The sequence below is a fragment of the Carettochelys insculpta genome, chromosome 14 (genome assembly GCF_033958435.1).
Source record: "Carettochelys insculpta isolate YL-2023 chromosome 14, ASM3395843v1, whole genome shotgun sequence".
Taxonomy (NCBI): Eukaryota; Metazoa; Chordata; order Testudines; family Carettochelyidae; genus Carettochelys; species Carettochelys insculpta.
Genome location: NC_134150.1, coordinates 33,699,481 through 33,724,296, shown reverse-complemented (window position 1 = coordinate 33,724,296; position 24,816 = coordinate 33,699,481).

Below are 24,816 nucleotides of genomic sequence, written 5' to 3'. Positions count from 1 at the left end.
TTTAGTCCCTGGGTGGACCATTAGCTTCCCTTGCCCAGGCCAGAAACTGACAGGGAGCATGACACGAGTGCTTATCCATGCCTCCCCGCCCCCCGGGCTCCGATATAGTAATGTGTTACAGTTATTTCTTACTGAGAAGGCAATAACACTGTGGCTCCATTTGTGACTCCTGTTTTTGTCAGTTTCTCTGTGCAGTATAAAAGTTAGTTGTCTCCAATAGCCCTTAGAAATAAACATTCAAAATGTAGTCTCATAATCCGTCGAGATGTATTGATGACAATGCAAACAGGTGAGCTAGAGAAGACGGATGAGACAGTGCACCAATCTATACAAAGTACAGTTGGACCTGAGTGTCTCAGAGAGGCTGATGGAAGAACTGAAAGAGATATCTCCGCTGAGCATCAAGAGCAAGACCGATATTTCGAAGGAGGAAGTAGAAAAAGCAGTGAAACGACTGAAGAATCATAAGAGCTCTGGAAATTATAAACTCACAGGACAGATGATTAAATATGGTGGAGAAAGTATGATTCAGGAAATACACTGACTATGTAATATAGCAGGGAAAGAAGGGAAGGCACCTAAGGAATAGAAAAGATCCATGTTAGTGATAATACACAAGAAAGGAAGTGCATTGGAATGCAAGAGCTACAAAATGATTGCCCTAACGAGTCATCTAGGCCAGGTGCTGATGATGATGTGGATGGAGAGACTAAGATCACAGACTAGCAAGCAGGGTTCAGGAAAGATGGAAGTACAACACTGCAGATATTGGCGCTAAGATTGATAGTGGAGAAACTCAACGAAAGAACAAGAACATCTATACTTGTTTCATTGATTTTTAGAAGGCATTTGACAGTATGGATCAGACTTAGGCAGTGTTGGAGTTGTATGGCATGGATAGCAGACTGATACAATTGTTGAAGGGTATCAATGACAGTGCAAAGGCAGCAGTAAGAATGGGTGGAGAGTTGGGAAGTTGGTATAGAACAAGTAGAGGTACGAGACCAGGAGATCCAATATCACAGAGTACCCTCATCATGCATCTAGAGAGTGCGATCGACATGATCAGGGAGGAGGTAGAAGGTATATCTGTGCACAGGATAAGAATTAACTTGAGGTTTGCAGATGATATAGTTATCATTGAGGAATATGAGGAGAAGCTAGCGAGAATGGTGCAGGTGCTAAATAAGGAAGGGAAGCAGTACAGACTGATTATGAACATCAATAAACAAAAACAATGGTATTTGGAGATAAGGAAATAGGAAGGAAGATCAGTGTAGATGGGATTGAACTAGAGAATGTAAAGAAGTACACATATCTGGGGAGCAACATAAAGTATGATCTAGACTGTAAGACGGAAATAGCAACTAGAATAGCTAAAGCAAGAGAGAGTTTGAAGGCCATGGATAAGATCTGGAAAAGCAAAGTGATTAGCTTAGGAATGAAGCTGAGCGTCTTGAAAACGTGTACTCAGCAGCATGTTGTAAGGATGTGAGACATGGGTGATAACGAAAAATTCAAAGACAAGAATATTGGCTTTCAAAAGGAGTTGTTATAGAAAGATCCTGAGAATAGGATGGATGCAGAATGTCACCAATGAGGAACTCATAGGAAGATACAGCTGAAAGAGAACCTACTGCAGAAAGTTATACAACACAAGTTACAGCTATTCGAGCATATTTGCAGATTGAACAAAAAATCAAGACCCTGATATTTGGCATAATGGATGGTTCAAATAAGAGAGGCAGACCCCACAGAGAAAGGGTGGATGATGTAGTAGATTGGTGCGGAGCTAGTCTTCAGAAACTAACCCACTCTGCACTAGCTAGGGAAAGATGGAAGGAAATAGTGAGAGAGGCATCAGACACCAATGGGCGATGAGCCCGTAGTTGTTGTTGATGAGGATGGTGATTAGCTAGAGAAAATGTAAAGCAGCAGATCTAAATGACAGGGAACAGATCTTTGTAAGGAAGCATAATAATTTGAGGACCACTTTGGTGCATAAGAAATTTTAGGAAATAGGGAAAAGTCCACCAACCTAATGTACGTGTCCTTACTCCCATCTATCACTGATTTAAAATGAATTAGGGTAAAACCTAGGACTTTACTTTAGGAACTTTAGCTACCCAAGTTGGAAAACGTCTCATTTCCATTTTCTCCTCTTTAAATGGTGGCAGTAGCCTTCTGCCTAAGACACTGTCATATGTGGCTGGATTCCTTAATGCTTTTAAATTACTTTGAGGAGGAAGGTGAAAAGGAATGGTTTGGGCCTTAGTGCCCTCTCCCATGACAGAAAGTGTTCAAGGATGGAAAGGTTCCCTGGTGGAATTCCACAAAGTTCTTCCAGCAGTGGGTAGCATGTGACCTTTCTTCCCACACACAGAGTGAAGCAGGAGTTTTCTCCCCCCCCCCCCACACACACAGTCACAAGCAGCTGATGCACTCTGGGATCTGCCAAAAGCCAAGCATTCAGGCTGTATAGACATTGTCAAGTGGTATCCATAGCACTTGAGCATCTCCACTCACCTATCCCTTAGGCCTACCTACTCTGCAATCATGTATTCTGTCCCTCAAAGGACCCTCCCTAAAGTGGAAGGTTCTATAGTGGTAGCTGGTCTTCCTCTGTGCCCCAGAAAGCACTCCCCATCTGCGTGAGACACAGGAAATCTGCAAATGCATTTCAGAGGGGATGACTGGACTCATTATTGCTAAGTTTGATTAGACAACTGGACTCTGGCTAGCAAAACTTCCCATCACCACTGGAAAACAGAGCCATCTGAAAACATCACTGCTATCTCCAGTCACATGAGCCCGATCATGCCCAAGATAATAACAAAACTAAGAAAAATCTTTTCCATTGTTCCAAAAAAAAAAAAAAAAAGTAAGCTGGACATCTAAATCTAAGCAAACTGCTGAGTATCCAATTTGTTAAAAAAAAAATCTTCCTCCTTCCTTTTTCAGCCATATGGATTTGCCAGCTCACTGCATCATTGCATGATTATATTACTGCATATCTTCAGCAGCTGTCAGTAGCTCAAAATGCTACAGCATCTCACATGTGCTGATTTCCAAGCCACAATAGATGGCTGTCATCTCCAAAAGAGCCCTGATATCCTGTCGGACTCCAACTGTGCACTTTTGAAGATCAGAGTGCTAGAAACACTCTTAAACAGCCTCTTGTTTCAGCCATAATAAAATGTCATATTCTTGTTAATTCTCTTCCAGTGCTTGATCGTTAATCAGGCACAAAGTATATTTTATTGCCAAATGTAGCTATGCTTTTTTCCCCTTTGTTAATCTATAAATCACAATTTACCCACATGAGTTTAATTTGGGAATCTGATGTCCTAAGAGGTGGTTATTTAGCAATGAAAAAGTTAAACAAAGACAGGAAATTTTCAGGGATTGTCCTTGATTTGTGTTAGAATTGTTTCTCTTGGTCTGATCTTGTTTCCTCTTCACTGCGCTACTGAGCCCCTCAGGATTTAATATAGCTAGGGTGTGGAGAGGAACGAGTGATCCGGGAACATTGTATGCGTGATTTTCTCCAATGCTTTTCTCCTGCCTCACTTTTATCCCTGAACCTCTCTTTTAAAAGATTTACCTTGGATAGTCAAAGAACTAATAAGTGGGTTTAAATTGCTCAGATGGACAAATCCAATGAATTTACTACTATGCTGAACAGTAAGAATGTGTGAACTATTGTGTTTGAAGAAGAAAGGCCCAAACTTTTGTTCTAAGCTCAAATGAAACATTTTGGGTGAGACATCTAAAAAATTTCACTTATCCATTATCTTGTTTGTTAATTTCTTTTTTGAAAACTTCCAGGTTCCAGCTGGATTTTGACTTTGTACTATCATAATATTTCATGGTTTGAATATTTCTGACCTGGCTGGGAAAAGGCAGGACTAGAAATGATATAAGAACACCTAGTATCATGAGTGCTCCTGTTCATTTTCCCAACTAAAGAGATCCAACTGGAAAGACTTAAAACCTGTTTCTAACCTTGTCCACACTGCTAAATACATCTTCATTGCTGGTGTTCTCATGGGCAGTCTCAAAAAGAGGCCAAGGACTGAAAAGCCATGGAGGCCAAGCAGATTCAGATAAGTCAAGAATGAGGCATATTAGTCAGATAGCATGGGGAAACTTATATGCATGTTGCCTGAAGCTGGGCTAGTGACAGACTTTGCCAGGCCCTGGGCAATGTGGAGGGGATGGCCCAGCTCCCGTCCCTCAGGAAGGGGCAGAACCTCAGGCAGAAGCAGCAGAGTTACAAGAAAGCAGCTATCAGTGCCACCTGATTCTTGTCACACCTCCCTCAGCTAGGCCCCAGCACCATCTGAGGTCCAGCAGCAATTTAAAGGCCTGAGGCTCTGCTTACCACCGCTGTGGTAGCAGCAGCTGCAACCAGAAGCCCCAAGGCCTTTTAAGATCAACAAGCCCTGTGGCAACTGCTTCCTTTCCCTCCTTGGCTTTCTCTCCCTGCCCATGCTGTGCCTGTTGTATAGATGGAAAACACTATCTTTCCCAGGATTATTAGTTTGGCATCTTTCTGCAATAGTAAATTCATACCACTGATGAATATCTAACCTGACTATGGAATCCTGCTGTAAGTAGTAGGGTTGTCTTTTTGTGGCTATGCAGACTTTGTCTGCATATGATTAGTGTGGAAATTCCAAACCTGTGAGTAGTGTCCATACCTGGCTATGAGAAAAGGAGTTAAGTTTATTTATGTCAGCTGGAAGTTGCCCTTGAATCTCTTGGAGTAATGAAGCTATTCACACAGTTGGGTGATGTTCTTGAGATATAGCAAGTACAGGCTGAACCTCTCTCATTCAGCATCCTCGGGACTGGGACTGGACAAGAGAATCTGCATGACCATGGGAGGTCAATATTGTCTAGTACATTACCACCACTTTCACTGCTTACTGGGCTGTAGAAAACATGTAGGGGTAAGTTACAGTTAAATAGCAGCACACAACACCGAGAGCCAGCACTAGTACTGAAAACAAACTTTATGGGACCGCAGGAAACTTGGCCACACCCATGACAAGTGGCTGGATTACAGATGTTGCAGGATGAAAGAGTTCTGGATTAGAGAGGTTCAATTCTGTCAACTAGATCACTTGTGTAGCCTTATCATTTCAGAGTCATTAAGACAGGAAGAAGGTTGTTCAATTTTTTTAAATGTATTTTATGACAAGATAATTCCAACTATCGCTGTAGTTTATGTGACGTTGCACTGTGGAGGCTAAATGATGTAACAGCTCTTGAGAGAGAAATAAATTTGTACCTGTTAGTAATAATGAATTAATTCAGATGAAACTAAATCACAGAGTAATTGAACTTGTCTCACAAGTTCCTCTGATGCAACTAGTTTGTCAATATTGTCTTAAAACTAAGCAAATAAGGAAATGGATTTACTTACAGTGACTTTAACACTAAAGAAAACTTGGAGCTTGGAGAAGGTGCATGACACTTATCTGGTGGCAGAAAGTATCGACAGATCCAGAGCATGTGAAAGGAGGGCTCATCAAGTCTGCAGCCAATTACCCTGGGTTCAACAGTGGTGCCTACAGGTTACTGCTGCTTTGAAAATATCAACTGGTTAAAGATTTAGAAAGAGCAGAGAACTGGAGATGAGAAGGTCCTGAATTTTATTCCTCTCTCTCTCTCTCTCTTGAATTGATTCACTGCATGACTGTGGGCAAGTCACTTCATCAGACTGTACCTCGGTTTCCCCATTTATAAAATTGAGGGATTAATTCCTACACACCCATCTCCTGGGGTACCAGTCCTACAGGTGAGGATTAAAGAGTTCATGATCTTACAGTATGTTAAACATTCAAAGCTACATGTGTGCAAAGTGGAGCTGTGAGGAGGATGGATAGTCCATTTTGTCAAGGAATATGAGATATGGACAGTCTTTGTTCTGAGAAGGAACAAAATTTGGAGCTGTCTAAATTCACAGTAAAAGAAAAATCTAAGGAAAATTTTGAATCAAGTTATTTCATTTCAATTTCAGTTTATTTTTTATACAATAATGTAGAATACAAATTTGTAAGGAATTCAAAACATAAAAGAGCTTCAAACAAAGAAGCTATTCATTCCAAAAATGTCGAAATAGGTTCCCTCAACATTTGTCAGGACTGTTTTTGCCGGTTATCTCTAAAATGAAATTTCTGCAAAATTAACATGATTTCATGAAGACTTTTGATGGAACCACCTTCACTGATGGAAAAAAGTTCCATCACTGTTTTCTCTAGGTTAAGTATTGGGTGAATGCAGCACCTCAAGGAATCTGCAGAAGTCCAAACCCCACTACATTGTAAGGATATGTCTAACATTATGCAGGAGAAGTGATAAAATGATGGAAGCAAAGCCAAATAGCTTTTTCAAGAAGTTTGGATAGGAGCTTCTGAAAGCAGCAGTGAGGCACAGAAAGCAAGAGTAACTTAGGACTCAATTATCTTTTTTTCACACTTCATGATCTCCACAAGCACAACTTTATGCCTATTTTTACATCAGTATTAGAAGCTAATACATATGTAATAACCCACATTGCCTGCCATCAGCAACTGCTTAATCACTGGTTTGAAAACCAAAATAACAAGGCTTTTTGACCTGCTTTTCACCAAGCACTGCTTTCTCTTTGACCTCTCATTTTCAGCATTTCCCCTATTAAATGTCATATGATTTCCTATCACTGTGCTTGTTCTTCCTCTTCTCTTCCAAACCTCTCCGCAATCCAACCTGACACTTGCTGTTTCCTTAACCACTATCCATTACTACATCCTTTGAGTCAGTCAACTCCTCCTCTTAAGGTTTTCCCAATTCTTTGCCCTCTGGTTATCTTCTTACTTCCTCAGATGGTCATTCAGCATCTCTGTTGGTGGTTGTTCCCCAAACCCTCTTCTACCTTCTGTTAAGTTCCTCAGAGTTCTGCTTCTCACCTATCTTCAGGTACCTTCCTACATGTGCTACAGCCATAAAAATTCTTCATCCATATCCCTAATCCCTTTGACTATTTCACTTCAACCTCTCATTCTGAGGGTTTCATTGCCAGCTCCAGCTCATCATAGTGAAAACTCCTCACCTTTCCTCTAAGAGTTCTCCACTCTTCCCCATTCCTTTCTGCTACTCCACCAACCTCCTTATTAACCATACTGAAGGTATCAGTGTACCCTATTCAGTTTCCATCTTTCATTCCCTCCCCATATTTTCATGAAGAGTTCTAGCTTCTGGTTCTCACATTTAAAGCCCTGAGCAAGTCTGCTTCTGCTTAGATTTCTGCCCCTATTTCCTCCTTTCACTCCCTTCTGCCTGCCCCTGTTCCCTTGTCTGACCCTATTCCTTGCCTTTTAAAATAATTTACAGTCATATGTTAATTTCGTATTCATGAAAATAAAGGCTTGACAGCCCTAGAGTCTGAAATCCTCAGCTAACCTGCAGAATAAGAACATGCCGGGCAGCAGATTCTGTGTGGTGCTTTATCCCTCAGATGTGCATTCAAACTCATGCAGTAGGGCAACCACTAGGGAGAGGGAGATGTTACCTTGTCAGTCCCCATTCAGCTCTTGGCCTTGTTGCTCAGCAAAACTCCCTGGTTATAATTGTTACTAGAATAGATTGGCTCCTAAATCCTTTGAGTGCTACGCCTCAATCCAGATATGGCCAGTAGTCAATGCTTCAAAGAAAGGCCAAACAAATAAAATAAAAATCATCCCCATAATATAGTGAGCTAATTGTTCAGTATTACACAATGTGTATATTAGGTTTAGATTTTTTTTTCATGTAGGTAATAAGTTTATACCATCAAGCCTGCAGTGAGTTACTCCTATCATTATTTCTGCTCATAACACTACTGTTCTGAGCTGTAAACAGTCAGAAAAGTATTAGGTACTTTGTTAAAGCTACCTACAGCAATTGTCTTGATGAACTACTGAACAGTGAATCCCTTAGTTTTTCTCTGCTACATAAAAACATATCTTATTTTTATGGCTCCTAAATGGATTGACCTCTCATTTCACTGAGAGTTCCCTTGCTCTTATTTTATGGAAGAAGAGTTAAAAAGAGGCCAGATCTGTTTCTCCTTCCCAGATGGAATAATCCTAATCTTTGCCATTTTTCACATATGAATTTTTTCCTGTTTCTCGCCATTTTTGCTGTGCAATCTGAGGCTTCCGGGTTCTTCTGTCTATGCTTTGGCTTCAACTTCTGGCGCATTTGTATTGCAAATTCAGGCAGAGATTCAGAATGATGCATAAGATACAATCCTGTGCTTTTCATGTAGGTGAAGTAACAAGAAATAACTCAACAAACTCCCAGATCTTCAGGATTTCCAGGGACGTTGGGAAATAAAATTCATCCAGTTTATAGCAGTGATTCCCGTGGAATGAATCTTCACATACTAGCAAACCCTGGGATTGTGATCAGTCTTTCTAAACCATAACACTACTGGAATGATGGACAATTAACTGCATCTGTTTTTACTTTACTAATTCAATCTGCCTACTAAAACTACTCTTGCAGGAGTTCTAAAGGTGAAAAGTAGCCCCAATTATATTCTTTAATACAACTGATTTTTAAGCACCTGTGTATACATTTCTGAATCTTCTGTAAACCCCAACTGCAAACACCATAAAAAGGGGTTTTATGGGCTTCTAAAAGGTTTATTTCCAAGGATAATAGCCACAGACTCCAAGCACTGTACAAGGCCAACTATACAGGCAAATGCTCTTATTATTAACAAGGATGGGCAAGATTGTGTATTATCCTACACAGTCTTGCCCATCGTTGTTAATAATAAGATCTGAACCTTTGCCTCTGCCCAACCCTCCAAGTGTAAGTAAAGACTCTTTAGAGCTTTTTGAGGGCTTTGTTTTTTCTTCTCCAGTTTTGTGACCTGCTGTGCAGCCTCACTACAAGGCAGGAAAATAAGCAGAAGTAAAACTGTTCTTCCAGTACTGCACACCCAAAAAGAAACGGGAAGTAGCTGAAATCTCTTACAGAGAAAGCTGGTGCTCACATGATTTTTGTAATAATTGACGTAACTGAAAAATGCAGCATTTTAAAGTTTTTTTGCATAAGGACGAGTTAAGGTTATCTGTTGAACTCTTTGGAACAAGATGAGACAAAGAACCTGAGCAATTTATGCATTAGTGAAGATTTAAAAACAAGATCGTGGGAAGGAGTATAGACCTTCCTGCTTCACAGCATAACTCAGTCTCAAACTAAAGAAGGTTATAGAGAAACATTCCACATAAGCAGATTATTTAATAAATTCCTCCAGCGGGGCTCTTTCTCAGAAACAGGTGGGTGCAGAGGAAGACAGGGTACTGGACTAGAAGTGCTACTGGCTTGACTGAATATAGCAATTTCTGTGTAATTGTTTTGCCTTTAGGCAGCTATTTCTAGCTGAGCCAGTCTCTAGCTGATCCCAAGATTAGGGAAATGGAAAACCATTTTGTTCTAAACACAGTGCAGCTCAGCCCGCCAATATGTCTTACTATTATATTATATTATATTATATTATATTAATTAGAGACACAGAGAGAATGTGTTATATGAGCCGCGTCTACACGTGCCGGCTACTTCAAAGTAGCTGCGCCAACTTCAAAATAGCACCTGCCACGTCTACACGTGGCGAGCGCTATTCGAAGTTGAAATCGACGTAAGGCGGCGAGACGTCGACGTCGCTATCCCCATCAGGAGATGGGAATAGAGCCCTACTTCAACGTTGAACGTCGAAGTAAGGCATGTGTAGCCGATCCGCGTCCCGCAACATCGAAAGAGCAGGGTCCGCCACAGCGGCCATCAGCTGAGGGGTTGAGAGACGCTCTTTCCAGCCCCTTAAAGCTCCCCACCCCCTGCGTTCCTGTGCAGGAAGCTGAGAGTGCGTGCAGGCGGCAGCACTGCCACATGGCCAGCCTGCACGCCTCCCTGCAGCCCCAAGCCACCACCCCCGCAGTGATGGCCGCTAGGCAGCCCCCCAAGGGGAACCAGGGCTCCCAGGCAGCCAGCCAGCCTGGGAAGAGGCAGCAGGGCCCCTCCTGGATGGAGGCCGAGATCCGGGACCTGCTGAGGCTCTGGGGTGAGGAGGAGGTGCTCCAGGTAATGGGGAGCAAGAAGCAGAATGCGGATGCATTCGCTCAGCTGGCCGACGGCCTGGCTGCCCGGGGTCACCCTGCCCGCACTCCTGACCACGTCAGGAGTAAGGTTAAGGAGCTGTGGCAGGGTTACGCTCAGGCCCGGGATGCGGCCAGCCAATCTGGAGCTGCCCCCACCACTTGCCCCTTTTACAGGGAGCTCAGGTCCATCCTGGGCCCCCAGCACACCTCCTCCCCGCTGGCCACTCTTGACACATCAGCCGACGAGCCCCAGCAGGCCCCGGAAGCAGAGTCTGCCCCGGAGGCAAGCCCCGCACCCCAGGAGCTCCCCCAGGAGCCCACCCCTGGAACACCAGAGGAGGAGGAGGGGGACTCCTCCTCCAGCGATGGGGGGCTCCACATCACCATCCCATCCCGGAGCTCCAGCAGGGCATCCGCCCAGAGGGTGTCCCCCGACCATGGGAGTGGACCGTCGGGTATGTACCCCACCCCGGGGTTGAGGGGTGGGGACAAGAGACATGACCAGGGCCCTCCACGTGCCCAGATGACCATGGCCCCAAGGACAGCAGTGGCATGTCCCTCAGAAGAGTGCATCAGCCCCTGCCGCCCAGCAGGACAGCGCCATGCCCCATCCCTGGGGGGGGGGAGCAGAACCTAGGGTCCCCGGGGGGGGGTGGAACACCCATCAGCAGCAGCAGCATCTCCCAGCAATGGGGATGGGGAATCAGCAGCAGAGGGGTGGGGGGACAAGGGTCACGGCTCGGGGCCCACACTAACGGCTGTCTCCACTCTTCTTCCCTCCATGTTCCGCAGCTGCACCATCGGAGGGCCTGGAGAGCGCCCACGAGGTCTCCGTGGTCCCGGAGAGCCCACAGGGGCCATCGCTGCAGGCCAGCCCCTCGGCGGAGCACCAACCAGCCCCAGGACGGGGCCGACGGCGGAGCCACCACCCGAGGATGGCCACGGACCCCCAGCTGCTCACGACCCTCCGGCGTCAGCTGGAGGTGTCGGAGCAGCGCCTGTGGGTGGAGGAGCGGCGCCTGGAACTCCAGGAGCAAGCACGGGCCTGGCGCCAGGAGGCATGGGGGGCCTTCATGCACACATTCAAGTGCATAGCGGAATATCTGGCCCCCCATGTCGTGCTGCCCACCGCTCTGCCTGCCCTGCCCGCTGCTCCACCCGCCGTTCCGACCGCCGTCCCACTGCCATCCCCCACCCTGGGGCCTTCCGCCGAGGGGGACCTGGGGCCTGCTGACACCCGCCGGCCATACCTGCTGGTCCGCCCGGCCCCCCACCCAGCCTCAGCCAGGGCTCAGGCCGAGGCAAGGGTCGTGCCCTCCAACCCCGGGCCCTGGACAGTAGAAGGGTGCGGGGCCGAGGACGTGGCACCCCCTCCCTCTTTGTACATATCTCCCATCATATATTTGTATATAGTTTGTGTTAGACCCCTGTTCTTTTATGGTACTGGCCCCCCCATGTAAATAGTTCCCCCCTTTTGTTCTACTATATATATATATTTGTAGTATTAATAATAAGAGAATTCACTGTTTTTTGGTTTCAAAAACAACAAGTCCAGTTTTATTTGCAAGAAAAGTGGGGGAGGTGTGCTCTTGGGTGCTCTGTGGTGTGGGCTTGGGGGCAGGGAGTGTTGTGGAGGATGAGGGGGTGTAGTGGGGGGCCTGCCAGCGTTCACCTTGCGGCCTGGTTGAAATGGGCCTGCAGGGTCTCCTGGACCCGGATCCCCTCAGGGTCCACCTGGCGACTGGGGGCAGCAGGTGGCTGCACGTCAGCCCTGCCAGCCTCCACAGCCCAGCCCTGGAAGAATGCCTCCCCCTTGCTCTCGACCAGGTTGTGGAGTGCTCTGCATGCGCCCACAACCTGGGGGATGTTGGTGGGACCTGCATCCAATCGGGTGAGGAAACACCTCCAGCGCCCTTTGAGGCGGCCAAAAGTGAGCTCAAACACCTGGCGCGCATGGTTCAGGTGCGTGTTGAAGCAGTCCTGGCTGGCTGACAGATGGCCCGTGTAAGGGTGCATGAGCCAGGGCCGGAGTGGGTATGCCGCGTCTGCGACGACGCAGAGGGGCATGGTGGTGTCCCCCAAAGGGATCTCCCGCTGGGGGATGTAGGTCCCCGCCTCCAGCCGGCGGCACAGGCCCGAATTCCTGAACACCCGGGCGTCGTGGGTGCTGCTAGGCCACACAACATAAATGTCCAGGAAGCGGCCCTGGCTGTCCACCAAGGCCTGGAGGACCACCGAATGGTAGCCCTTCCTGTTCAGGAAGCGTCCTCTGCTGTGCTCCAGAGCACGGATGGGGATATGGGTCCCATCCAGAGCCCCAAAGCAATTTGAGAAGCCCAGGCTGGCAAACCCCGTGATGGTGGCATCCAGGTCCCCAAGCCGCATGAGCCTGTGGAGGAGCAGGGCATTTATGGCGTGGACAACCTGCAGGGGAAGGACATGGGAGAGCACCAGTGAGAGGTGTGCAGGGTGTGTCTGGCCCTCCACCCCAGGGCTGCCCTCCACCCCAGGCCTCCCTCCCCCAGGGCTGCCCCCCACCACAGGCCTCCCTCCACCTCAGGGCTGCCCTCCACCCCAGGCCTCCCTCCCGCAGGGCTGCCCTCCACCCCAGGCCTCCCTCCACCTCAGGGCTGCCCTCCACCCCAGGTCTCCCTCCCCCAGGGCTGCCATCCACCCCAGGCCTCCCCTCCAGACCCCCTCCGGGTCCTCTTACCTCCATGAGGACAGCCCCAATGGTGGCCTTGCCCACGCCAAACTGCTGCCCCACAGATCTGTAGCTGTCTGGAGTGGCCAGCTTCCAGACAGCGATGCCGACCCGTTTCTCGACCGTGAGGGCACGCCGCATGGAGGTGTCCTGGTGCCTCAGTGCGGGGGTGAGCCACTGGCAGAGCTCCAGGAATGTCTGCTGGCTCATGCGGAAGTTCTGGAGCCAGCGCTCGTTGTCCCACTCGCCGAGCACCAGCCGCTCCCACCAGTCGGTGCTCGTGGGTTAGCTCCACAGCAGGCGGCGTGTGCAGCAGGGGGTGGGTCGGAGGGCAGCAAGGTCTGGGGCTGCTTCCTCCTCCCCTGGGGGCAGCTCCTCTTCCGCGAATGGAAGGTGGTCAGCTGCCTCCTGCATAGCATTGAGCAGGGCAAGCACTGCTCCTGCAGAGGTGGGTGGGTGGACCTCTGTCTTCTGCTGCTGTTGCTGGGGGTCCATACTGCCTCGACGGGGTGTGCGTGCCTGTGGCTCTGCAGACCGCGTGCTGTGCAGGTTGAGTGTGTCTGGGAGGGGCCCTTTAAGGGAGCGGCTAGCTGTTGCCCCGGAAGTGCTAGTCCGCCCTGTGACACTGTCTGCAGCTGTTCCTAGCATCCCTATTTCGATGTGGGCCACTTTGGCGTGTAGACGCTCCCCTGCAGCGCCTACTTCGATGTGGTGCTGCCCAACGTCGACATTGAATGTCGACGGCACCAGCCCTGGAGGACAGGTAGACGCTATTCATCGAAATAGCTTGTTTCGATTTTGCTACATCGAAATAAGCTATTTCGCTGTAGCATCCCTGTGTAGACGTAGCTATGGAGAGATATAACACCCTCACAAAGTGCATATTTAGAAGGAGAATTGACCACTTCGTTAAAATAAAACGCATGGAGATTGATGGGAACTTTGCAAATATATATAAAATTCCATTTTAGAAATATGTTCCTTTAAAACTAATTGGAAGCAAAAAGCTTATCACATTAGCAACCGTCATACCTTTGTAATAAGTCTTTTATTATATTAGCCAGCTTGGTTTTCACTAATATGATATGAAAGACTTGCTAATATATTAGGAAAGCCACTAACACTATTAATTTACTAGATGAATTACTTCTCTATCTTGGAACTTTAAATGAAATGGAATTCACTAATCCTAATTGGTTTGCCTTCTACTGGAATTATTTCCCATTAGTTCAGCATATTTTCTTGTTTCATACATGAGCAGAGGAGATTTCTTAAATTCAGAGTAGATCTGGGGTGCAGCATATGGGTTTATTAATTACCAGGCATTCATTTAAGGGGTTTAATTAAGCAATAACTTTCCATTGACTAGTATATACAAAGGTATAAAAGGCTTGACTTGTCTTGCTGATTAAAGTATTGAGGCCTGAATGCCTTCATTTTGCTCATTTGGTAGGCAACCATAACTCCCTGTCCCAAATACGGGACAGGGAGATATCGGCAGGGGGAGGGGCAGCTCCTCCCAGCTCCACCACGCCCCAGGGAGCCAGGAAGGAGGTGGCATCCACGGGCCTGCCGCGGGAGTCCCAGGGAAGCAGCAGCCACTGGCCCTCCCTGGAAGCCCTGGGAAAGCAGCAGCTGCTGGCACTCCCAAGCCCTGTGAAAGCGGCAGGGATGCAGCAGCCGCCCACATGCCCCACCCCAATTTCCCCACTTCCTCGAGGCTCAGGGAAGTGACTCCCACCAGCAGCTGTGCCTGCACAGCTGCTGGTGGAAAAGGTCAATGGGGGAGGGCCCAAATCTGGGATAATTAGTCCCTTTAAAAATATAAGTTGGGATGCCTTTTTGGCATCCCAAATACGGGGTCGTCCCACCTAATACGGGACAGATTGTCACCCTACCATTTGGTGTGGGTAATAAATATTTTTGAATTGTTTAGTATAATTGGCTCCAAACATGGACCCCTATTACTGCACACAGGAGGTATGTTGCTTTCTTGATTTTAGTCCTTTTTTTCCACATCTGCACCTGGCTAAAAAGATTCTGATCTTTCCTCTTGGGTATGGACACTGGTGAATGGATCCCTGTCTTTGTCACCGGAAGTGTAGAAAACTGCAGTATAGTGGAGGAACTTGATTTTAAATCCACTGGGAAGCTGACACTGATGCAGACTGCAGCAACTTGCTTAGTAAGTGAAGTGTCACTGCACATATGACACCATTGCTCTGCACTCATCTATTCACTTCCAGGCAGAGTCTAAGCTTTTATATTTGGGGTCTTTGATCCAAATTCCTTTGCCATCAAGAGAGAGACTCCTGTGTACTTTAACAGGCTTTGGATCAGGCCCAGAATGCTCAAAATAACTTGGCACATGACTGCATGAATCTAGCTCTGTGGGCTACAGCCTCAGGTCTGGTAGCCAGCTGCATATCGGGGGGAAAATCTTCACTATTAAAGAGAGGGGGCTGCTGCTTTAAAAGCTCCTTGACTGAAGCTTGCTCCCTGCATCCACAGCTGACTCAGTTGGGTTTTAAGACACACTATGAGGAGAATCAGCTGGGGGTAAAAAATTGCCACAGTATAGCAGGCCAGAGTAGTGGCACATTACTGGGGAAAGGGGCATCTTAATTCCTGGCTGATTCCCAGTGCCTTTAATGGTCCCCCTGAGGCTATTGGTGGCCAGTATTAATTGTAGGAGCCTCCAGTCTGCTCTGAGTTGCATGGGGAAATGAGATCTGGCCTGGTACACAGCTGAGTCAAGCCTGGGAAGTACCAAGTTCTCCTTTATACCATTCAAACAGCTACATGTGCCAATCGTATTGCCCAGTGCAAATCTTCAGCCACAGCCCACTCTGCCTTATCCAGGCAATCAAATCTATTTGGAGACAATGTTCATGGTTACATCTGTCTGTCAATGAGTGGATGTGATGCACTGCAAACTGAAACTGCTGTTTAGAATCAGCCTTACATCACTGAGTCAGCGCAGCCTGAAGTCTCAGCACGACTCTGCCCAGGGGATGTGCAACTCAAGAGGCACCACACCCAGACATTTACTGAGGGAAGGATCCAAGTCAGACAAGAGAAAAGAGGGTGGGAAGCAATGGGGTGCAAGCTGTAAACACAGAGTGATATTAGAGCAATGAGCAACTTGGCTTTCAAACAAGCCCTCCACAGGCTTTTCTGTTTTTTATGCTTTGGTGACCATGATGAGTGTCCATTGCTAAGTAAGACTGGTAAGTGTTGCCAATGTGGTGCAAAGGAGCATCCTGTAAGTTTTCTGGTATAGTTCTCTAGCTGTGTGTTCCACATAAGACACATGACCACCATTTAGCCAAACACTGTGAAGGTTACAGCATGGGGATCATGTCAAAACACTGAGCCAGAGCCTCTGCCGGAATAATGCTGTTACTTTATCCAGCTGAAAACACTTAGCTCTACCCAGCCTTTTAAAAAAAGATATCTAGGTAGTTCTTCAGTTCCCCAATAAAGCTACAACTGTTTAAGTTTATTTATTCTTAGTGAATTTCACCTTTTTACAAGGACTATCAACCACTTAAGTCCTCTGAGCCCTCTGAATAAAACTTGGCTTCGTGCAAAATTTTAATGCAATGTGCTGCTCTCAAGTTCACACAAAACTGCTTTGTGGGCATGTGTCACCCTACTTCCAGAAGGCAGAGTCAGGCCTGCTGACGTGGGGGAGGGCAGGGGCAAAGCATTTCAAAGGGGTTCAGAGCTGCAGTGGCCTGAGCTCTGGGCCCCTTTGAAATGCCACTGCAGCACTGCTCAGCTCTGAGGGATCAGGCTTGGTAAGGACTGAGTGCCAGAGGTCCCACCCCTTCTACCTTGACCCCGCCCTTCTGGAGGTGGGGAGCGAGGGCCCCATCCCACCGTGCCCCAGAGCCCAAGATGGTTGGGAGAGTCACTGGCTTATTTAACTGCCTCAGTGTTGGGACTCTGGGAACCTTGTCCACTTACTATGTTAAGCCTGTCCCAATCCCAACCCATGTATATATCCACATGAACTGGATTTCTTATTATGTAAGTTTCTGTCATCACCACAGTCATTGACACAAAGCAGTGTGTGTGTGTGTGTGTGTGTGTGTGAAAGAGAGAGAGAGAGAAAGTGTCCTACTTTCAAAGAGCAGCTACATCATTGACTCATTCATTAGTTGCTTTACTGCCAAGGCTCTGGGAGGCGTCTGTGAACCCTGTTCCCCTGTTGAAACAAGTAGTGCCCCTTGCTCTCTGGAGTGAATCATTTCTGTTGAGAACAGGCAAGCCCGCACGTTCAAAACCAGCTAGTTCCAAGTACCCAAGCCTGTAAACTTGCATATGGGCTACTGAAACAAGTTCACAGTGAAATTCCAGTGAACACTTGCACATCATTTTTGCAGCATTGATGCAGACAGACCTTCAAGTCTCATGATAACGAGTTCTCCAGAGTTCACACCTAAGTAACATTGATAATGAGCAGACCCTTTGTCCTGCTGTTTCCTTTCTTGATTTCCAGATATGTTTTTAGAGACACTGTCCTCCACTGAGATCCTTAACTCTAGAGGCATGAAGAGGGCTTAAAGCTGGTGGAAACAGTCCCCATAAACTACCCTACCTCAGGGAAAGTTTTACACCCCATTCCTTGCAACTATCTCGTTGTAGTGGACATGATGGGACAATCTTTAGGTAGCTGATAAAAAGGCTGCCATAAATTAGAGCAGTCGGTGGGGTTGCTCCAACTTTGCTAGCAGTCACAATGACCCTGGAGGAGCCTGAAAGCTGGCAGTACAAAAGTAGCATCCAGCTACCTTTCCCTGCAGAATTTCTACCTTCCTGATTTTCAGAGGAATGCTTCAAAATACCTGCATTCTCCTTGACGAGGTTTCTTGTTTTTTTCTAATTAACCAAAGAAGCTGTATGTTCAGAGAAATGTCCCTTCACTTGACTTCCTCTTCCCTGATAGGAAGTCACAACAATGCTTTTTTGTGACCTTTTGCTTAGGGCCTGATCCTGAGTTTGGCCTAAGAAAGGCAGTTTTTCTGGTCAGCCACACTCTAGTTAGCTGCATTGTGTCTGTGGTTTAAAGCACTAAGCATGCAGTTCACCAGTGTGCAGAGAGCCAACATAACACCTGTGGAGCCATTAGGACTTAAGTGGAACATGGGCTTTACCCTGACTCTCTGGGCAGGAGTGAATATCATACTTACAACATAACCTTAAAGGGGTAACAGTTTGTAAGTACTGAGCCTATTCTTTCCCAATCATTCACTTCTGAGAAATTCAGAGACAGAGGCAGAGCTTAGTGAGTTGGTTTTGAACTTTATTTGCCTTAAAATTTTTTGTGGCTAGTACCTGTAAGAATTATGAGTTTCTGGGCAATATGATCTGCAAGAGTTTTCTAGGATCCCTAATACCCATGTCTTGTCTGACAGCCCCATGTCATTCATTGTGGCTACGTTTACACTAGAAGTATCTGTCGACAGCATTGTGTCGACAGAAACTCTGCCTATAGAGTGCATGGACACACAAAAGCAGATCAACAGAACAATCCCCTCTGTTGACAGCAGCCTCACTGCCTTGTCCTCCCTCAACAGAATGGCTGACTGGAAGCTCTGCAAGAAGGGCTGCCTGGGAACTGGAAACCCCCTCTGTTGACGGAAATGTCTACACTGCACCACTGTCAACAGAAGCATCATTCCTCAAATTTTCTGGGGATAACACTGTCGAGACAAATGCAGAGTTCTCTTGAGACTTTGTCGACAGAATGCTTTATGTGTGTAGACACTCCCCGAGTTATGTCAACAGAAGGCCTCTTCTATCAACAAAATTCTCTAGGGTAGACACAGCCTGTGAGGTTAATTTAGGAGCAGTGTAAGATTGATTTATGAAAGGGGAGGAAGATCATAAAAGGGGAATGGCTTGAAAAATTTGTGTAAGGGAGTCAGTGTAACCCTATACACTTACATTAGCCAGGGACTTCGCTGTTTTCCCTTCAGTGTTTTTGTGATAAATATCTGTTTAAAAACAACCCCCTCCCCGAACAAATCTCAGTTATCTTGTTCTATCATGCTTTCATCAGGGTCAGCCTGAAGTTTTCCCATGTCCTCAGGAGGACTTAGATTAGAATGTCCCATTTGGTGGCTGAGACAGAACAAAGTTTATGCAGCAAGTCACAAAATGGTTTATGATTTTATTTCCCTTCAAAGAAAAAATGGCAATGGAAGAATCTGCGCCCCTAGTCACATTGGTAGGCAAGTTGCTGGCACCACTGACATTCTAGCTGCAGGCTGGAATTTTGCCCTAGTGAAATTTTAAAATTAAGAGCCTTATCCAAAGTGCATTTGAGTTAATGTGAATCTTTCCATTCACATCAATGCGCTCTGGGACAAACCCTAAATGCACAGGGTAGAAATCTGATTTTCTGTGCAAAACCTGAGTAAATAGGCTTTGTTCAACTCAGCAGTGGAGGAGGAAGGTGAGCAGAGAAGGGGGAGAGAGATGGAAACTTCTTTCTCCTTTACAGAGAAAGGGGCGCAGAGTATGCATCGCTCTGCCTGTGGTCACTGTTACACAGTCACGTGTGTCAGTATTGGCCACAGCCCACTACATAACTCTCAACATGTGCTCAATAGGTCCTTACAGTGGCTGAAGCTGCTGACCATGTTATCAATTGTTTGGACTGGCACACCTGTGCACAGTGCCCTACCCAAGCTCATGCTCCATACTGCAGGGGCACACAGGGAGGCTATGGAATCCTCCTGTGGGGCTTCCCGTGTCTGGCATCATCTCCACAGTGGAACTGTGGGCATCTCCACTGCAGTTTGGGTCTTCACCAACTCCACTGCCTCAGAGAGACACCCTCATGCCTGTGATGGATCTCCTAAGCAGGGGATAACAGGTCTGACCAGCCTCCTGCCCACCCCACTTTACACCCCCTGCCTCCTGGTCCCTCCTTCTTCCTCTACCGACCCCTCATGTTCAGACATATCCGTTCTTTTCAGGGAGAGAGAGGCCCTGAACGGACCCAACTCTCTGTTAGACTTGCCCAGTGGCCCAAATGGGGTCATATGACCTGTATCAGTTTAAGCGTCTCTACCCAAGGTATCTGCAACCTGTCCCATTCCTGCTAGCCCTAATAAAATGCCTTTTCACTCAGCCATGTGTCTGGGTCCTTACTGGGATCTGCCATGTCTAGTGCCTACAAGACCTTGCTACTGAAGTATACATAAAGCTTGTCTCTGAATGGTTCATGATACATATGGCTAGGGACCTACCAAATTCACAGCCAAGAAAAATGCACCACAGACCATGGTGTGCTTTTACCCTACACAACATAAATTTCATGGGGAAGACCAGCATTTCTCAAATTGGAGGCCCTGACCCAAAAGGGATTTGGTCACAAACTTATTTTAAGGGACTCACGGTAAGCCACTCTTACTTTCACACTGTTGCCTTCAGAGCTGGATGCCTGGAGAGTGGGGCCTGCTAAGGGCCCAGCTGTGCATGCATCAGCACTGCAGTAAAAGTGGCAATAACCCATCCTTATTTCTGTGCTGCTGCTGGCAGTGGTTCTGCCCACAGAGCTGGGTTCCAGGCTAGCAGCCACCTCAGTGCAGCTGTCCAGCTCCGAAGGCAGCACCACTGCCAGAAACAACACAGAAATAAGGGTGTCAGTACTACAAAACCCTCCTACAATAACTTTGTAATCTCTCCACAACTTCTTTTTGCATCAGGATCCCTACAATTACTACATGGTGACATTTCAGATTTAAATAGCTGAAATCATGACATTTATTATTTTTCAAATCATATGACTGCAGAAGTCACCAAAATGGGCCATTTATTTGCTGGGGGTCAATATAGGACATGCTGCCAGCACCTTAGGGGTTTTGTGTACTCTCGTACTGAGTAGCCCCAACACTCCTTATTACTCCCTTCCACTTTGGTACCCAATGCAACTGGTTGTTCTGCTCCTAAGGTGGGCCAGGGTGGAATATGATGTGTGAATAAACACATTCTGAAGAGCTACAAGCCAATGGGTAGTAGGAGAGGGCATATAGAGCAGACCGGTTTGTTGTTCATATATTCTAGGTGGATCCATGAGGATGAGAATTATGAAGAGGGAGCTGCTGTTTAAAGTAGAAGAAGTCAGTCCCAACGTTTGTGACTAAGCACAGGATTTTCTTTCCTGTAAGATTTAACACCTGGACTCAACAGTGCGCAGGAGAAACCTGATGTTCAGTTCTGGGTGCTGTCAGCGAAGGCCAGCATTTCAACTCCAGTAATTAGCAACAAACATCACCACTTTCAACGTGCCAGCAGTGGAAAGGTCCATTCTGCAAACATCTGCCCCCATATCTTTCTACGAGGAGGAGAAAAATATGAGCACAGTGAATTTAAGTGACAGCACCCATGATTGGGCATATGTCATTGCCTCGAAGGCTGATTTACCCAGGCAGCAGGTAGAAAAGACAAATATTCACAAGAGGAACTGGAGAAAATGAAGAGGCTGAATGAGATAAAACGTATTACAGAATGTGTTTTACGGAGCAATACCTTTGGGAAGCTGGGTGGGAAGGGGAAATCTCATCATCGGCGGCGGGAGAAAAAAGAAACTTGAACCATAGCTGATTCACAATGAGCAAGATTTTTACCACATTTTGATTCTAGTTCCATGTTAGAGAAAAAAATCACCAAATCTCAGGTGTTCAGTATCTTTAAAGCACGCAACAGACAGATGTATGACAATAGATTAACAGGAGAGCAAATTTCTCTGTGGGCTTTCTGAATGGGCTTGTGGTGCTTTCCAAGGCAAACTCATCAACCCAAACTGGAAGGTCGTTTTGAGAACAGACATTGACATTTTTGGAACTGCCTGGCTCCTGCAGATGAAATGAATTAAAAGAGAGTTTGTGTTGGCCATACAGTAAGGTCTCAACACTCATGAAGGTGAATGTTGATTTTTGCGAAGGTGGGGGGGTGCGCTCGGAGCCCTGGGAAGCAGCGGCATGAGTGCTCCCTGCCCTGGAGCCCTGGGGAAGCAGCAGCCACTGGAGCTCTCGGCCCAGGGACCCAGGGAAGCCACTGCAGCCTCCAGTGCTCTCAGCCCCAGAGCAGCGAGGCCACGCGTGAATAACTGAATTCACGAATGTGGCACTCACGAATTTTGAGACCCTACTGTATATATGGCCAGATGATCAACTTTGTGAAGGAGTGTCTCGCCATTAACTTTATCCAGTTAGTCCACATTAGAAGCTACAAAGGTGTCTCCCTTGCCACATCACTAATTACTAGCCTTGTAAACTCAGCTTGCACTCTGGCTTGGTTATTTCTAGTTTATATCTGGCCAAAACTGGAGAGCAGCGGTCTAAATTCTGTTGATGCACACAGTAAGTTCCAGCTCACTTTCCCGTACATTTGCCCTTTCTGGAGAACCAACAGAAGTCAAAACCAGCATCAAAAGTATCCTTACCCCTCAGGTCAGTAGATGGGGCTCCAAATACATAGTGGTAAGATCTGCTCCACCAGAAGGTATCCATTTTACAGAGTCCTTTCTTTCTGGACCTAATTTAAAGTTTCTTTAAATAAATATAAGCCAAACATTCTGATCCAAATCTCAAAGTTCAGGGAAAGTTGGATCTCAGGCTTTAGTTCATTATTTATTAGATGGTTATTATTATTATTTTTTTACATACTTGGCCTTTTATATTCTGATCAAGATAAAAGTACATCTGCATCCCATGAGCAGGACTCGTTTGGTCTTTCTATAGTGCATGCTTTTATGTAAAACTCAATAAAACTGTATTTGCTGGTATAATTACAGATGCAGCTACCCTCTTTAATAATAGATTATATAAAGCATGTTATGAAATGAATTCATATCAAGTTCTTGGCAAATTATACTTTGTACTGTAACCAGGTGTTATAAAACCAATTACAGTATATGAGAATTATGTATGCATCCCTTTAATAAAATACAGTGTCAAATGGCTATAAAATACAATGCCACTGAATTATTACAAATTTGTGAATTATTACACTTTTATGGAGGACATTGTGATAAATGAAAGCTTTGGAGTGGTAGACTTACAACCATACTGTCCACATAAAGAGGACAAAATAACTGTATTCCTTATGCTGTTTTTACTCAGTCCCTAGTGGAGCAAATTCACATGGAAGTCCATGGTAGTTTGCTCAACTAAAAACTAAAGGGCAGCACATTAAAGACCTTAGCATTTGCCCTACACTGTTCATTTACTGTGTTGTTTCAAGTTTATTGCAGCATCACACTCATGGTGTGATCCAGAGCTCCTTTAATTCACCAGCAATCTTTCTGTTCACTTGAATGGATTGTGGATCAGGTCCTAGTTGAATTATTTATCTCCATACTATTTTATTGGCAAAGAGAGGCCATTATCTTGTGTAAGGCTGAGTTCTGCTGTGTCCTATGCAAAATGACATAGATTTTTCACTGTACTTCCTCATTGCTTACAAATAGGTTCCAGACAGATTATCAGAACCAGTTCAAATAAATAGGGATCACCTTCCCCTCTCTTTGTACTCCAAACCTTCACTCAGAGTCAAAACTCCTTTTCTGTGAAGTTCCTGTTCTTTTTCTTTTTGTGCCTCTGAATTTCCGATTTCTGGTTGGGACTAAAAGTGAAATTCAGAATAATGTCAGAAACATTATCCTCACAGGCCACAGTTACACTAAAGCACTCTGTCGACAGAAGTCACTTTCGGAAGAGATTTTCTGACAAACCTCCTGTCAACAGAGTGCAGCCACACACACAAAAGCCAATTGGAAGAGCACTCTGCTCTGTCAGTGGAGCAACTGGACTGCCTGGCTACTCTCTCAACAAAACGGGCAACCAGAAGCACAGCAGACAGGGCTGCCCATTGTTCTGGTTGCCCTGTCTGTCAAAAGAAGGCCCCCCAGAGCCTCCACACAGCTTTTTTGTCAACAGAATCTGTTGACAGCAGTATTATGCCTGATGGCTGAGAGGCAGAATGCTGCCAGCAAAAGTGCTGAGTTTTGTCAGCAAACTGTTGACAAAATGCATTTGTGCATGGAGGTTCCACCAGTTTTGTCAACAAAACTGAGGTTTTGTCAGCAAAACTGTCTAATGTAATCATAGTCATGTTGTTTCCAAGCATGGCCAAAATCATGAGGTTACCAAAAATGGCACAAGAAAACCTCTTCTTAGAATACTTCCAGTTCAGTTTTACTAGCTCAGGTGATGTAGACAGTTAAATTAAGCTTCCACACCACTAAGAGCATATCTCCATCAACCTCCATAGTTCTAAAGTTTGGCCTCACCATTTCATTCCATGTTATCAGTTTGAAACAGAGTCAAATCTTATTCCCATTGAAGTATTTTCATTTTTCCAGAAGCTGTTTTCTCTGGAACCTTCTCATTGACTGCTATGAGAGTCAGATCGGCAACTGAATGGGAATCTGTTAAGTAATCACCCAGTCCTATCAAGGATACTGTTACCTCAAGAAAGCACAATTCAGAGCCCTAGTTATGAAATACTGCAGATATGCAGACCCCCTTTTGTAAACAAAAAAATAGCTGTGTAAACTTAATTTAATTTTTTCTTTGATCACATAATTATTACGTACTGTGCAGGAAATGCACAAGAAATAGTCACTAGAGGTGGGAATGCAATATTAACTTATAGTTGCAGAAAGAATCCTCTGAATGCTTCCACATTCAGAGGTACCACAAGCAGTGGTACCAATAGTTTACAAGTCCACAGCATTTTTCTCCTGGGGAATTCAAGACATTATTTAAGCCTCCAAACACTGATTCATTTGAGTAAACTTAGTCTCACTGAGGTTCAGTGACTAACCCAAAGTTACCCAGTAAATTAGGGGCAGAGACAGGAAGTGAAACCATGGGTCCTGACTCCAAGTGCCCTGTTTTAACCTCTAAATGTGTTGCCACTGTTAAGCAGCAGCCTCATTCTCCTGCCCTTACTCAC